Consider the following 16,450-nt stretch of genomic DNA (forward strand, 5'->3'; position numbering starts at 1 on the left):
CCAGCTGCCTGGCTCCGGTGCCTAGCAACAGTGTGGATACCCTGTGACCATGTGGTAATAACTACTTGTGATAGATAGCACATGTAAAAGAAAATATTGTTTTAACAGAGATAGTACCTTTGGAGTTGGGGGGCAGGCTGTCCATGGCTTCAAACGAGGTCTGTGGCTGCTAACGCTCCTGCAGCCCAGAAGGATACAACAAACAGTTCAGTATCGGCAAATGGTACCAGCTGGGCAGTAACCGAGGCTCCCAGCTGCCTCCTGCCCAGTTAGGTATCTTTTTTCTGTGTCTGTGTGCATATATATTGTTATAGATATGGAACCTGGAAATTTAACAATAGGGACTCTGAGCGAGAATAAAGCCAATTGCAAACTGTACTGTTCCAATGATAATCTCTGGAGGAGACATGTGAAAGCAATTAAAAGTACTCTCTGAGGGGGGCGGGGATCTTTGCTTCCATTGAAAGAGGCTGGGGAGAGCCTTTGAAGAAAGATGAAACTGAAAACACCACCAGGTTTTCCTTACTTATGAACTGAGCAGCCATGCCACAGGTACAGAACCAGTGGAAACGTATATAATGCTTAAAAGCGTATAAAATATACGTATATAACGTTTAAAACGTAGACAGTGTTTAAAACGTATATATGTTAAAAATGTGAAAAGTTGAACATAACTCTCAGCTTAACACACAGCTGAAATAACCTTCCCTTGGTCTGGGATGATGCTCAAGGAAACGAAAAGGGGCTTGGGCGGGGGTGGAGGGGCAGCAGCTGGACTCCATCACCGACAACCTGAATTTGAAAAAAGGACCCACCGAGAAAAAAAAAAAAGGGTGGTGGTGGTGGTTATTTTCCTTGTAATGTGAGCTTTTTAAAAAAGCTGTGAACTTTTTACCTTGCCTCATCATGCTTCATTTGGTCAATTACTAACTGGATGGCCCCTGGACAGCGAGCGTGGGCTCCTGGAGGTTGCTACTAGTGTGTGGCGTGTGCAAAGAAGACACCGCCGCGTGCGAACTGACAGGGAGAGAGGGTGCGCGCGTGGGTCCCCCCCGCCCTTCTCTTTACCACCACGAGGACCTCGGGGAAGCGCGCGCGATCGTGCGCTCCGGGTCTTCCAGCCTCCGGGGCGCCCTCGGTGCCATTGACATGCAAATCCGCCGCTGAGCGCGGGCCAATCGCCGACACTTCCTGGGGGGATTACCTGGTGGCGGCTGGCCGCGCGCGCGGCCCCGTTGCGCGGCCCCGGGCCGGGAGGCGTGGCGGCGCGGCACCCGCACGGACGGACGGACGGACGGACGGACGGACGGGCCCGCGCGCCGGGGACCCGCAGCCGCGGCCAGCCTTCCGAGCGGGGAGCCGCCGCCCGAGCCGCGCGCCCGGGGCGCAGGGCGCAGGGCGCGGCCGCCGCCCGTTGCTGAGCGCGCGCAGCCGCCGGCGATGCTCGGCGCGCCCGCCGTGGCCGCGAGGTTTGAACTTGGCGGCGGCCGGGAGCCCCGCGGGGCCGGGAGGCGATGGTGAGTGCGGGGCGCGGGGACTCGGGCCGGGGCGGCCCGGCCGGGAGACTTCCAGAAGCCCGATCTGAAGAAGGTGTCCCGGGGGTGGCGGTGGGGGGGAACCAGGCAGCCGGCTGCGGGCAGGTGGCGCGCTCCGAGGGGCTCCGGGCACTCTAGGCCTGGCCTTTCTCACCCGGGGCCGGCGGTAGGGGGTACCGGGAGAAGGGGAGGTGAAAGGGGGGTGTCGCAGGGCTGCCACTCCAACAGGATTGCTGGTGACTGACAGCGTGAAAACGCTTCAGAAGAAATGATCTGTGAAATATTTTAATTTTGATAAATTACTTCCCACCAGGGCTCCTGCGGAGTGTAGACCGCCTTTGCCTTTCTTAATGTTACTGGATTGGTCCCTAGCGGAGAGGCCCCAGAGTACTTGGAGGGGGCGCGCGTGCCCCTCCCCCCACCGGCTCCAGAGCCAAGGCAATGATTTCCAGGAGTGTGTTCCGCTGTCAGGTAGCGTGGAAATGAAATTGCACCTGACGTTTGCTTTGCTCTGGGTTGCCATAGAGCTAAGATTTCCTCGCCGTGGGGGTGGGGTGTGTCCCTCTTTCTCTAAAGCCTTTGGCATTATCCCCCAGCCCCCACCCACCCCGTCCTAGGGTTGCCGGGGAGCAATTGTGTGCACAGACGTATGACTCTTCGCTTTCGGCCGGGCACCACGTCCATGTAATTCCCATGGAGAGCTATCTGGGTGCGTGGGCTTCCAAAGACCCGTACCTTTTCTGTTTCTTAATAGTTTTTAAAGGCTAGTGGAATTATGTTCCCAATGAAAACACCTTCTCTCCAAGTGATTTCACCAGAAGCTGGCCTAGATTTCGGTTAATTTCAGTGAATCCTTTTTAAAAGTTCTTTTTCCTATGCTTTGATTTCTCTCTAGATCACATAAGTCTTGCTGCTTTTAAAATTTGTTTTTTTCTAATTTTAAAAGGGTTCTGGTTGTTGTGGTTGAAAGGATATATATAGATGAGACAAAGAGGGAAATGTAATAATGTGTTCGAGTTTCCTAAGACCTGGTTTTTCATAGCTGCCTAATCAGCTGAGAGCTCCAGGGCTGTAGAATTTTCCTCCCGTTCCTAATCTATTTAGAAACAAAACGTAGGAACTGACAAGGAAATACATTTACTTAAAATGCTTTAACCAACAATAACTCATTCACATAGTTCCCAGGTTGAAATGGAGTTTATTGTGGCAATTTCTCTTGAACCAGCTTTCCACATCTGCCCCTGGCAAATGGCTTCTGTTTGTACAGCCTGTTTTGTAAATACGTCCCTTCACCATTACGGCAAAATGCCAGACACATATCCCTTTCCAGCGCCTGTAGGTAGCTAGGCTCTTAAAGTTAATATTTTTATTGGTTTCTACATCAGGACTTCCTTACCAAACCCTTGGTAAAACCCTGGAGAAGGTTACCAAGGGATGCTGTGGAGAATTTACTTCCCTGGAGACTTTAAGAATAGGATAAACATCCATCTGCCTGGGATGGCTTCAGTGTGGTACTGCCTGAGTAAGACAGGTCAGTCACCCCTCCCAGCTTCCGAGTTGAAGAGGTCTAAGCAAATTCCCACTTGCCGTGACCTGGGAACAAAGAGCTTAACCAAAACTACCTGAGCCTAGCCGAGGTGAAGCCGTTTCCGTGAAACAAAGGGATTTTGCTGAGAATGATTCTAGATTATGCTGCGACACCCCCCCCCCCCCAAGTCTTCTCTGTGCTGTACAGAAAATCGTGACTGGTTTCACTCTGAGGGGTTGGAGGTTGCATACAGAGGCAGTTCTGTGAGTTCAAGCGAAGGAATTGATTGATGGGAAAGAGAAGTTTTCCCTTACACGCAGGGTGTGTGTCCTCTTGTAGAGTGAACCTCCGAGGATGACATACCTGAAATTATTCTTATTCCCCTCACCTCACCCTGCCTGGCCCCTCTCTCCCCTCACTGTTATCTGTGCTGGCCTGGATCCTGGACTCGGGCCATCCTCCTTCCTCATTCCCCAGCAGCTGGGAGTGAGTACAGATGACCAGCACAATGCTGGCCATGCGGTCTTCTTTTTAACTCAGATATTCTGGATGTGAGTTACTTCTGGTCACAGTTTATTGAAGTTACCAGTTCTTAACTGATGTGTAAAAGTCGTCCATACTTACAGGGTGCCGTGTGATATTTTGAGACCTGTATATATTGTATCATGTTCAGATCTATTCAGAAATTTATCATTTCCTTGTAGTTCAGTTTTTAAGCCGGGTAGTGATGGCACATGCTTTAATCTCAGCACTCGGGAGGCAGAGGCAGGCCGATCTACAGCCTGGTCTACAGAGTGAGTTCCAGGACAGCCAGGGATACATTCAGAGAAACCCTGTCTTGAACTGACCCCCCCCCCCCCACACACACACACACAAAGAAAATTAAAACGCCACCATTTCTCCCAAAATTTATCCCTGCTTTGCATGTTGACTTGGAGCTCATGGTACATTAACCCAAACCAAGTGGGCCTGTAATGAGTGTTGGAGGACCCCCGCGGTGTTCTGGCTTTGCCGGTTCCTTCCAGAAGGTAGAATTTCATGGCTTGCTGCTCGGTCTGCCTGCCTGTTTGACAGAAGTGTGTAATTCTAACCAGCGTGTGACCTCAGCTGCAGTGACACCTTCCTCCCTTTCCTGAGTATCACTTGACCAGGGGCTGGCCACTCTTCTTCCTGGAAGGTCACCGAGTGGCTCGCGTTCTGGGAGAGGTCAGGGCAGAGAGAAGCAAGAGTTAAGTCTCTGGCCAGACAGTGTTTCACCTCTCTTGAATGCACCACACACACCCCACCCCTGCTACTCCACAGCCTTGGCGTTATTTTCTTGCACGCCCCAAACTGGTTTTCTTAGGCTCTCATAACACCAAATAAGAAAAAGAACAGTGGACATTCACTTATTTAGCAAACGTTTACCATGTGGGAGGCATCCTAGAAACTAGGGATGGGTTCCCTGCCTTCAGGGAACTCATCGTATATGAAAAATAAAGCATGTTAATAAGTTACTGTCGTTCTCTGGGAGTAGGGGTTCAGGGGTTAAGAACATAAGTTTGTTGTAAAGTTAAATATATACCAACCTGTGACCCAGCGTATTCATGCCCAAGTATTTATCCAAGATAGTAGGTGAAAACAATGTCTATTTAAAAAAAGGGAGAGACTTGTTTAGAGTATCCATAGCAACTTAATTCATGTTTGTCCACAACTGGAAATAATCAGGAAAGCAGATAAACTGTGGCACATCCATACGATGGAATACTATTCAGCAAGCAACAAAAACGAGCGTCAGGTCCTCAGCCCTTGATGAGTCTCAGGAACTCTGTGCTAACTGAAAAGTCAGATGAAAAAGAACACATAAACTATTTATTTATTTACTCTACTGTGGATTGAAACCTGGGCCTTTCACGGCCCAGACAAGCGCTCTACCCCTGAGCTACATTGCTAGTCCTAATCAGTGAACTCATCAATGACGGTAGAAGTCAGTGGTTGCCCAGGAAAGGGCTGGAAAGAAATAAGAACTTTGTGTGGTGATGGAAGGGCTTTGTGTTCTGTTCTCAGTCACATAGATGTTGGCCATGACTGAACCCTGTTGAACTGGACACAGCATTAGGAAACTGGAAGAGGGCCTCCCTCCCTCCAGTCCTGCCCTTAGGTGTGTGTAACATTGCCTTGGGCAAGTTAAGAGATGCCTGGGGACGTTGGACAGGACCTGCACCTCTCCTTAGGTTGTAGGAGGACAGAGCTAGATAATGATTAAGAGTATTTAGCTTGGTCTGAGCTGAGGGACTTGTTCATATTTCTGTGCACTGTGGTGAGTATGTGGTTTAAAGTGTGAGTGACTTACCCTTTATGTTAAAGGCACTTTGGTTAGGGTTAGGAAGGTTTTGTGGCAACAGAACAGCTACCCCCGGCATTATATGTCTCCATTTTAGTGAAGATCTCTTTTTGTGTCTGTTGGGGATTTCACTGTAAAGTTCTGGCCTGCCTGATCAGATCACAGGGGGCACCCCTGACCAAGATGCTATTTGCAATTGATAGCCGGTGGCAAAGAGAAAATTAGTTTCGAAGTGTCACTAGGTATATCCGCCACCACCAGGTGACCCCGTGTCCAGGAATTGTGGGCCAAACCAAAATCCCATGCTTTCTTTTGGTTTGGTTTTTTGGTGAGCTTTTTGTTTTGTTTTGGCTTTTTGGAGGGGGCTTTCTGGGTTTGGGTTTTTGTTTGGTTTGGTTTTTGTTTTGAGAGAGAGAAAGAGCATGAAGTTGCATGGGTTGGGAGTTGGGGAGGATCTGGAAATAGTTGGGAGAGTGGAAAACAATGAAATACATAGTATGATTTTTTTTTTCTTTTGAGATAAGGTTTCTCTGTGTAGCCCCGGCTGCCCTTGAACTCACTTGGTAGACCAGGCTGGCCTAGAACTGAGTGGGCCATCTGTGTCTGCCTCCAGAGTGCTGTGATTAAAGGTATACGCCACCACCATCCTTTGAAAAATTTTTCTTAATGAAATGAAAAAAAAGGAACTTGTCTTTAAAGTTACATCAAAGAGAGGAAGTGTCTGTTAGACAGACCCTACTTTTGAAGACTGATTTCGCTATAGTATTTCAAGGGAATTCCTTCCGGGCTGAGGCTCAAAAGCATCTTCTGGGAAGCCAGGTTAAATGTTCACATCTTCCATGATCTTTCTAGAGATGCAGGTGAAAAAAGGAAGTTTCTAGGCTCTGAATCAGATACTTTGTTTTTTTTAGACTGGTCTCCAGAGCGAGTTCCAGGACAGGCAGGGCTATACTAACCCTGAGGTGATAGCACAGGCCTTTAATAGCAGCATATTCAGGAGGCAGAGGCAGGTGGATCTCTGTGAATTTGAGGCCAGCCTGGTCTACAGAGCGAGTTCCAGGACAGTCAGGGCTACACAGAGGAGGAAAAGGGGATGACTTATTTAACTTTTCAGTGAAAAAAAAAAAAAAAGTTTTGAAAGAAGGACAATAATTAACCTATTAAGTTTCCATTGTTACTTTAAGTTCAAGTATTTGGGAAAGATGTTCTATGCTTTGCCAAATCCAAAGAGGCATTTTGTTGTTGGATTGGTTTAATTCATTTAGTAAACATTTCTCATACATGGCCTGAGAACTCACCAGCCTCCAGGAATGCAGTGATGAATAGCTGGGCATTGTGCTCTAGTGCTTGTAGGTATTCTGAAGTGAGTGTGAGCGCGAACATGGTTCTGCCGGGCTGTTTCTCCGAATCGATTGCATTGTCCTGGGAGAGTTCTAGTTTTTCATGTATTGTGTTTTGTTTCCAAAGCCTCCAGCTAAAAATGAAGATTTAAGATCCTGGTGTTATTTCTCCAAACACTGGCTCTTACTCTGGTATTCGTTTTATTATTCCTTACTAAAAATAGCAACAAAACAGTCTTGCATAAAGGCCACTGAGTGTAGTAGAAAGGTCACACACAGACTGTGCAAACAGAATGGTCTAGGTTTGAATCTGAGCAGGGATGCCTTCTAATGGCTTGGGGAATCCATTTCCACCTCCATTTCTGCATGTGTGAAGCAGAGATAATAATACCCTGAGAGAGGCTGTGGTAAGGATTAGCTGGCAACATACATGTCAGAATTTCCAGCCAGCCACCTGGCGGGTGTTAATTGCTAGCCTTTACTTGCTAATGCTCACTTCCTGAGGCTTGGGCCCTGTTTGATACTGCCGGTCTCTTGGCCCATTTGATCTTCCTCACATTCTCGTAAGGTAGGCACTATTATTTCCCTTTTAAAGTGAGGAAACCCAAGACACCGATGAGATCAAATAGCCTGTAGAGTGCTTGGAAGTGTCAGGGCTAGAGCCAAGTCCACCCATTCCCTGAATTGATGAAGTCCGTAACAGACGTTGGCTACCTTTCCCTTTAAGGGAATATTTTTGAGATGCAGTTATCCCAGAAGAGAATAACACCAGTAATAAGTGAACTTTGTGTCACTCTTATGCACTGCGTGCAAATCAACATTAGTGGAAGAGAAATTGTCTGACTCCTCCCTCTCTCTCTCCCTCTCTTACTCTCTCTCTCTCTCTCTCTCTCTCTCTCACACACACACACACACACACACGCACACGCACACGCACACGCACACGCACACACACTTTTTTTTTTTCAGACAGTCTTGGTGTATATAGTCCAGGCTGGTCTTGAACTCTCGATCTTCCTGTCTCCTCCTTGCAAGTGCTGGGACTACAGTTGTGTTCCACCGTACCTGGCTGTGTGTGTGCACTCTGAACCAGTTAAAGGATCTTCCACCTGGTTGTTGGGGGAAGAGGTATTGTTGGAGAGGTAGGCTCCTCCTTCACCGCCCTGGAGTCTCTCTGTGAGAGACTCTGATCCTGTCCCCCCCATGCTTTAGCAGAGGAACTCAATGTGTGTTCTGGTAGGTCCACCAGTTCATGAACTCAAATTGTAGGGATTTGGCCTAGACTTTGTGACATTAGAGGCCAAAATAGTGTCTCATTCTGCGGAAGACCGGGAGGTAAGCCGTGTGCTCCTCAGCGTTGTCGCGGTAAGAGGAAAAGTCAGCTGTCGACACAGTATTCTTGTAAATCACTTATGTCCATGGGCATCTCCTCAGCTTCCGGATGGTAAAGAACCTTGACCTAAAACATCAAATAAAAAGAAATCATAGTATCGGTTTGAAAGCCCTGCTGCTGAAGACGAAGGGGTTAGCTGTAAGTAAATACCGTATAGACATGGCCTAGTTGCTTTCTGTTGCTGTGATGAAACACTGACCAAAACCAACTTGGGAAGGGTTTGATTTAGAGATCCTGATCACAGTTCATCATCAAAGGAAGTCAGGGCAGAAACCATGGAGGAAGGCTCCTCACTGGCTTGCTCTCAATGGCTTGTTCAGCCTGCTTTCTTATACATCCCAGGATCACCTGCCCGGGGTGTGTGTGTGTGGGGGGGGGGGGGGCACCTCCCAGAATTGGGTAGACCCTTCCACATCTATCATTCATCATGGAAATGTCCCACAGACATGACCACAGGCCAGTCTGATGAAATCCAATAGAGGCAGTTCCTCACTTCCCAGGTGATGGGATTTTGTGTTAAACTGACAAAAACTAAGCGGCACAAAACTCTATTACCTACCCCCTACACACACACACACACACACACACACACACACACACACACACACACACACCCCACCCTGGTTGTTGAGCTAGATACACAGAATTACTGTTTCTCCTTCACAAGGCAGAGTTCCCTGGACATCTGAAATCTCAGGGCCCCTTCCTCCATCACTTAAGAGGGCTCCGCAGAAGCCACCAGAGTGCAGGGCGGGTAGCTCTGATCACAGGCACCCCAGGGCGAAGCTAGGTGCTGAAGGGAGGAGCCCTCTGCAGAGTGCAGTCAGTGGCTCCGTATCGGCAGGGATGTCACTGTGTGCCATCTCTGGCCATCCGGGTGAGCTGTGTTATCTCAGTGCAGGTGAGGGCCGTCAACTGGCAAGTGCAGTTTAGGATACTACACTCCCAACGGGAAAAAAGAAATGTTGAAGATCCTGCAGGATTAGCAGCAGCCTGGCTGCCCTGACACCCTCGAGGCCTTGTGCCAGGCCGCTTAACTGTGGGCAGGCCCTGACCCAGCCTGGGTCTCACCACAGTAGGCATGGCTGCAGTTAGGAGAATGCAAGACTTGAGTCCCTCGCAGCCTCCTCGCTCACCATCGCCTCCAGTCTGTGCCTCTAACATTCAGCCTTTTGTGTTGGTTCCCATGGTTACCTCTTCACCAGTAGCAGCTGGAATGTGTGGTGTGAGGAGGCTGTCTCCCCTACCGAGCCCGGTCCGCCTGGGGCGGAGGCCAGTGATCCACAGCTGGATTGGTGAAGTGGGGTCACAGTCCAGTACCTCGCCTTTGTCCTGGATTCTGTACTCTCCCCGGACCTGACGTGTCAGGCTGGCGGTGGGAGGAGACCCGTGAGCTGACAAGGACAGCTCCCAGGGCATTTCTTGCCCCAGCCCCGCCTGGTTCGACTGTCACTGACCTGTCTGACTTTAGTCTGCAGGGACTCTTTCTGTGTGTGAGTGCCCAGAAGACACTGTTCTGCACAGTCAGTCAGTCTCTTCTCCCCTGACTCCTTTCCTGTGGGCTTTTGTGCCCCAAACTGTTAGTTGACGTTGATGAGACCAGGAACTGGTGGTATAAAGGCAGGTTTTGCTTCCAGCCTGGAAGACCAGTCAGGTCCTGGAAACCCAGGAGAGTGTGGCAGCTGGCAGTCACAAATGGGAACAAAGCTAGCCAAGAGTGTGTGTGTCCCTGAGCTCTCTCAGAACACTGTTGGAAGCGTCTTTGGTTGCCTCGTGGTAAAGGGAGGAAAGTCGGCAGCAGAAGCCACCGCATCCATTCTGCTGCAGAAGGCGCTGCCAGAGGACTCCTCAGGCTCACCTAGAACTAGACACACTTTTCTAGAGAGCTTTCCACCCCATAGGTACCTTAAGAAGCCCTTGGGCGGTGGCCCAGTGGGAGAAGGTGGTTAAGACATCCTTGGAGGCTTGTGGTAGCTTAGGCTTTCTATTTTACCATTTCTTTGGCATCCTAAATAAGTTAGATACCATGTGCTTCAGAAGCACTCCCTAGGTTGGTGCCAAGATTAAATTTGCTAGGTCAAAATGCTTTGTAAAGCATAGAGCAGCGCACAGGTACCAGTTGTAATATTTTCAAATGATGTTTTGAGACTGCTGTGCCAAACCGAGGCCACAGATTCCTCGGTCCTGCTGTGTGTTATATGGGCCAAATGTCCCTTCTTAGAAATGACTGGGGGCTGGACGTGGTCACACACATCTTTAATTCCAGCACACAGGAGGCAGAAGCAGGTGGATCTCTATGAGTTTGAATCCAGCCTGGTCTACACCGCCAGTTCCAAGCCAATAAAGGCTTCATAATGAAATTCTGTCTCAAACAAAACAAAAAACAATGTGTGTGAGGGGAATAAATGATTGGAACCAGAGATATCTCAGATCTTGGAGTTTGGGGGGATTCTTGAATATTCAAATCGTTGAGCGTATTTAATCCTAAACTCTGAAATAATAATAATTTTTAAAAAGCAAGTGATTTCAGTTGTTGAAAATTTGGGGTTTAAGAACAGTTTTGTTTTCCATATTAGGATGTGAAACCTGTGTATGTCGGTGGACCCAGAAATCTCAGCACACAGGGACACCCAAGATCAGACAGAGGGAGGGCATCCCAGCCCCTGTTATACTATCCACAGGAATGAAAGGAAGAGTAAAAATAATGGGGACGAGTAGAACCAGCCCCCCAAAGCATAGTCCCACCTTGAGGATGTCTGCTGCAAACGGGTTAGCTTTCTGCATTCTGGCTGCCTTTTGATACCTCACCTGCCTTATCAGTGGCTCTCCCACAGAATTAAAGCTTCAGCAGGGGAGAGAAGTGTGCCCAGGAGAAGCCTGGCTAATAGCAAGGTGGGAAACCTTTAGGCTTACTATTTTCAGATGTTGAAATAGCATGGAATGCTTATTCCCATCCGAAAAAAGCAGAATGAATCTTGGAAACAGATGCATTTGCTGTGGGCTTAGAAACCGTGCATGTGAGCTCCTTCCTAAGACCCAGTAATCCTCTTGGGCAAAGTGAGGATTAGGTTCCATTGCAACAAGACGGTGAGTTCGCTTTTTGCCAGGATTCCTCGGCCGGTGCTGAATTTAGCAAGGAGTCTATTTCCTCTCAATGAATGACAGCCTCCATTAGCATTTACTTTTTTTTTTTTTTTTTTGTGTGTGTGTGTGTGTGTGTGTGTGTGTGTGTGTGTGTGTGTGTGGTGCATGGGCGCCTGAGTGTAAGCATGCACACCATTAGGCAAGTCTAGGGTTGGGACAGCTTCCCTGCTTGTAGATGGGACAACGAAAGCTTGGCTCCTGTACACTGCACTGGGACCCCAGTGTCCTTCCAGAGCCCCAGTCCCTCCATCTTGCTCCCTGTAGGAGAATAGGGAATCTCGCCCAGAGCTTGAGGTGGGATAGACTTGACAGAAAGTCTGGACCCCCAACTCCAGATGCCTCTAAATGGTCAGGAAGTTCTGTCCACTGGTTTCGTTCTTCCCAAGGCCTGGGGCTGGGGCAGGCAGCCTTCACTCCTCCAAGCTCTGTCTGTACCCTTGACCTTGACCATTTCCTTCTCACCTCCACGCCCTCTCTGCTAGTCACTTCCTGAGGGGTCCATATATAGTACAATATGTCACCAGCTCTTTGCTGCAGAACACCCCCTTATCACCTTGGGATTATTTATATCTCTTTCCAAATGCATTGGGCATTCAGAGTCCCCACCCCCTTTTTTAAGGACTCAGAGTCCATTGTGACACCACTGTCTTAACCCACATCAAATGCCCACATCCATCTGTCGTTATGTAGACCATGCTGATTGGCTGCTAGGAGCTTCCATCTTGTAGCAGTTATCATGGCACAGGTAGATATAACCCCCAAAAAGATAGGTCCTTTTTTTCCTTTTTTTTTTTTTTTGAAAACAGAAAGTTCTGAGGCTCACAGAACTAGCCAGGAGCTAGCGGAGCCCAAATCAGAGCATAGGTCTTCTGGCTCCAAGTCACAGAGAACGGGGCTCAGAAACTGCAAATTCCAGCTTGGAGTCTGCACTTAGGAAGTGCTCAGCAGGAGCTGATGGCATCCTCAGATGTTGTTTGATCAGGACTTGTCACCTATGCCCCTTCCCCAGTTTCATGCACCATAACCTCATCCATGTGGCAGAACAGCCCAGAACACTGACTTGACTTGGGGCAAGCCTGGTGGCCCAGTGAACTCCAGGGATCTACCCGTCTCCACCTCCCCATGGTGGGATTACAGGTATGCCGTGCAGCACCGGGGTCTTTGCGTAAGTGATGGGGATCTGAACCCGGGTCCTCATGCCGGCACCGCAGGCCTTACCCACCGAGCCGTCTTCCCAGCCCGGGGAGCAAACTGTTAGATAAATATTTACTGGGCATTATTGCTAGAAAGAGAACCATAACTGGCCAAGGAAGAAAAGAACCCCAGATAGGATTAAGACTTTTTCATGGTGGTTACGAGCCTACATACTGCCGCCAGCCAGCCTCCCTGGAGGGGTCACATGAGGGGTAATAAAGACAGCCGTGGTGTCTTGAAGAATGGTTGTGAATATTCGAAGATGAGTATAGTGCCCAGCTTGGCTCAAAGTACTCCCGGAGTGATTAGAGCTTCTGTGACAGCGGCTTAGTCACCTGCTCTCCATAGGACTGGAGGGTGCGAGCATATACGTAGACAGTGATGGACAGAGGAGAGGGCCTGCTCAGTCTCCTGTACTGTATTTCCACAGCGCTCACCAGGCTTGTAAGTGTGTAATTGAATAATTATTTGCACATAGGGGGTCATAACTGTTTGCCTTCATTGCAAGTATAATGCCTGATTTCAGTATACGTTCCGTGATTGGCCCTTGGTGACGATTGGCCGAATAGATGGTTAGGCTGGGTATAGAAGCAGACAGAATGTCTCAGAATGCCTCAGAGTGAACCAGCTCTCTTGGTATGTGTCGGATTGTTCTCAGCAGTGTGCCTAGTGTTAGGAAGCATTCTGAGGGCAAGAGCGCAAGCTGGGTGCTGTGGGCAGGAGGAAGGGCGCCCCTTTGATGCTGGCCCAGTGTCTCCATGTGTAGGAACAGTTGGCCTTGGGACAGAGGAGTCCCGTTGGAATTTCAGTGACTTTCTTCTCTCTTCTCCTTGGGCTTTCCCTGCAGAGAAGCCTTGGGGATTAAGTGCTTGCCACTCTTTCCACAGAACTTTGGGGGCTGTCACATTCAAAGGCGGTCTGTGCTGAGAGAGATCCCAAGATGAAATGCGTGAAAAGTGGAGCTAAGGACACTGTTCCGCCAGCCGTCTAGTTTACGAGTTGTGATCGTGAGCAGATATCTGCCCCTCTGCAACGCCGTCAAATGGGGATAGCTGTTTCTGCTGTGTGTGTCTTTTAGGATCTTTGAGGGCCCGCTTGGAGGAGGTTTGGGAAAGCACTTCCTGAGCGGCGCCTGACGTTAGTGTCAGGATGCACAGCTTGCGGCAGGGACTTAGGTGTGTTGCCAGCGACTGGCAGAGAGCGAAGGTTGGAGAAGGGAGACCTGCATTTCCTCAGGAGGCATTCGCCATCTCCACATGTTTCCGGGGGTTATCGAAGCTCCTCCAGCCGCTGTCCCCCCTGGAGGTGCTGCAGGAAGTTGGTGGAAGCCTGGAGAAGTGAGGTCCAGTAGAGGTCAGCAGCCCTTTGGGGACATGCCCTGAAGGACATAGTGGGCCCGCAGTCCTTCCTCTTCCTTTGCCTCCTCTCCCTTGCTCCCCGGGGCTGAGGCGGTTTACAGTGTCACATGTCCCTGCCATGGCATGCTGCGGCAGACCCCAACCACAGAGCCAAGCCACCCTGGTCTAAAACTGAGCCAAAGTAAAGCCTTTTAAAAAACAGGCTGATTGCCTCAGCCGTAGTGACTCACCACGTGCCTGGCACATGTGAGTCTCAAGAAGTGAATATTTGTTGACAGGTGTTAGTCAGAGTGCTTTGTACGAATCAAACTCTGTGTATCTGTGTTCCGGCTGTTAGCATTCCTCCTGTTTCGTAGGGGAGGAAAGTGAGACGCAAAGGTAGGTGTCCCGCCCAAGGTCAGAGACCTACCAGGTTGTAGAGCCCGATTGAGGACTCAGGCAGCTGGCTCTGGAGTCCCTGTTGTCCATACACATGTGAGAACCAGACACGTCTCAGGGTTCTTCCAAGTCTTCGTCTCTGAGCGTTTGAAGCTGGACCTAGCAGGGGTCTCACCAGTTGAATTGTGAGCCCCCGAGCAGGGGCCCTGCTTATCATAAGTCTTTACTTAGGGCCTGGTGTGCCAGAGGGACTGGTGTGCCAGAGGGCCTGTTGTGCCAGAGGCCTAGTGTGCCTGAGGGACTGGTGTGCCAGAGGACTTGCTGAGTACAAAGATTGAAGTCAAGGGCTGTAGAGAAGGCTCAGTGGGTAAAGGTACCTTTTGCCAAGATTGATGACCTGAGTTCAAATCCCTGGCCCCACATGGTAGAAGGAAATAGTTGCGCTCCGTTGCACCCATACCATGGCACACACTCGTGTACACACACACACACACACACACACACACTATAAATAAATAACTTCAAAAAAGAAAGATTGAAGCGGATTAATACTACTTTTAGGCGGTTGAAAGATAGGGCTAGTCATTTCAACTCCCCACCCCACCCCCCTTCATCCCTTTCCCATCTTTATACAAGGTTGACATCTAGAAATGGATAAGCTTGTTTAAATGCCAGTGATAAAGATTATAGGTGTGGGTCCATTTGAAGTATTTTCAGGACAGTAATAGAAAGCAGCCCGAACAAGCGCAAGTGGACCCAGGCCTGAGATGTGCAGAGACCATCAGCCCAAGGCTCAGTCAGGGGTTATGTGTGGCCCTGTCGTCACGAACCAAGCCGAGGGAGCAGAGTGAGTGAGCAGGAAGACAAGGAGTTTCTAAGAGCATGTCAGCCCCATGCCTGTGATTAGAAGTCCCAGATAGGGCGACACCAGCGTATTGCCAGAGGGGAACCAGCGTACATCAGAGGGGATGCAGACTGAGCTGCCTAGATCGCAAGGAATGATTAGAAAATCGAAAAAAAGAGTAATGAAGAGATAGTGACCCACAGGGTCAAGCCTCAAATAGATAAGTAGCCAAGGGTCAGTAATAAGAGCGAGGCGGCCTTTGGAGAAAGGGCAGTGCATTGAGAATGTCTGGGGAACCTTTGACCCATGGTCACATGGTCAGTCACCAGAAACTGAAGAGTAGCTGTGTGTAAGAACAGACGTCTGTAAAGGCCAGGAGTTCTTAAAACGCCCTGCAGGCACTGAAGGAGCCCAGGCCTTGTCAACCTCTGGACGCTCTGGGAGAGGGGAAGGAGGTGTGTGCCGGGGACCCCACTGCAATGACTTGAGAACTTGCTAGCCCAAGACAATGGTCAGAGAGACAGGGAAGAGCTGGAGCAGAAGGAGAAGCGAAAAGTGACTTGAAACACCCAGAATGTAATGTGGCTTTCAGGAAGGCAGGCAAACTGTCATGAAAAAGAAGTATGTATGTGCACCCAGCATGAACGCAAAGGAAATCCTCCGGGTCCTGAGGACAGACATGGTCCTGTGTAAACACACACTGCCCACTTGATTACTAAAAGCCTTCTGGTTGCTTCCAAAGGAAGACAGCAACATTGCACCAGGGCATGCCAGCCATGTGTCCAGGGTTTTGGCCAGTTTCCGGCAATGCCACGTCTCTCTCAAGAAAGCCTGTACCAAAAGTTAGGGCTCGTGGCCTAAGGAGACAGTGACAAGAAGAAAGGGTGAGCTCGCTTGTCTTAGGAACCAGCAATGCCTTAGGGAGCTGAAGGCACAGAGCCTCATTTGGGAAGTGAGAACGCATCCCCAAGAGGCCGCCCACCCCCTCTTACCACCACACTCATCGTGGGTGGAGCTGGGTCAAAAGAACAGAGTGAGTCGTGAAGGAAAAACCAGATGGGGACCCTGGCTGAGCACACTGCTTGCCAAGGCAGACAGGACACAAGTGAGCAGCCCCATGCGGTGATAGGCACAGTAAAGGAAATACTGGGTACCAGGAAGGAGACTGTTGACATCAGATAAGGCAGCCCGTGAAGGGGGACTCTTGACCCGGAACCTGAAGGCTAAGGAATAGCCAGGAAGAAATGGAAGGAATGTTCCGAGTAGACAGAAGATGTGGTAGAGAGCTTGGTGGGTGTGAGGACACTGGAGAGGGTCTGGGTGAGGTCAGGAGGGTTGAAGGATGGCCAGGAGTCAATGAGACTGACTCCTTGAGTCTGGGTTAAGGAGCACTTCCTCCTCAGTGTGCAGTAG

At 49.6% G+C, this 16,450-nt stretch overlaps 1 long non-coding RNA gene across 2 annotated transcripts; it reads right to left on the reverse strand.

The window, feature by feature from the left end:
* Positions 1–3,957: 3,957 nt before the first annotated feature.
* On the reverse strand, positions 3,958–9,299 carry LOC131920351 (uncharacterized). 2 transcript variants are annotated; one of them, XR_009381627.1, is made up of 5 exons: positions 9,191–9,299; positions 7,792–8,185; positions 6,685–6,860; positions 4,632–4,690; positions 3,958–4,260 (listed from the first exon to the last, which is right to left on the reverse strand). It is a non-coding gene; the product is annotated as an uncharacterized LOC131920351 (long non-coding RNA). The 2 variants fall into 2 exon arrangements; XR_009381626.1 differs by having other exon boundaries at positions 4,632–4,879.
* Between the last annotated feature and the right edge of the window lie 7,151 nt (positions 9,300–16,450).

The sequence above is a fragment of the Peromyscus eremicus genome, chromosome 10 (assembly GCF_949786415.1).
Source record: "Peromyscus eremicus chromosome 10, PerEre_H2_v1, whole genome shotgun sequence".
Taxonomy (NCBI): domain Eukaryota; kingdom Metazoa; phylum Chordata; class Mammalia; order Rodentia; family Cricetidae; genus Peromyscus; species Peromyscus eremicus.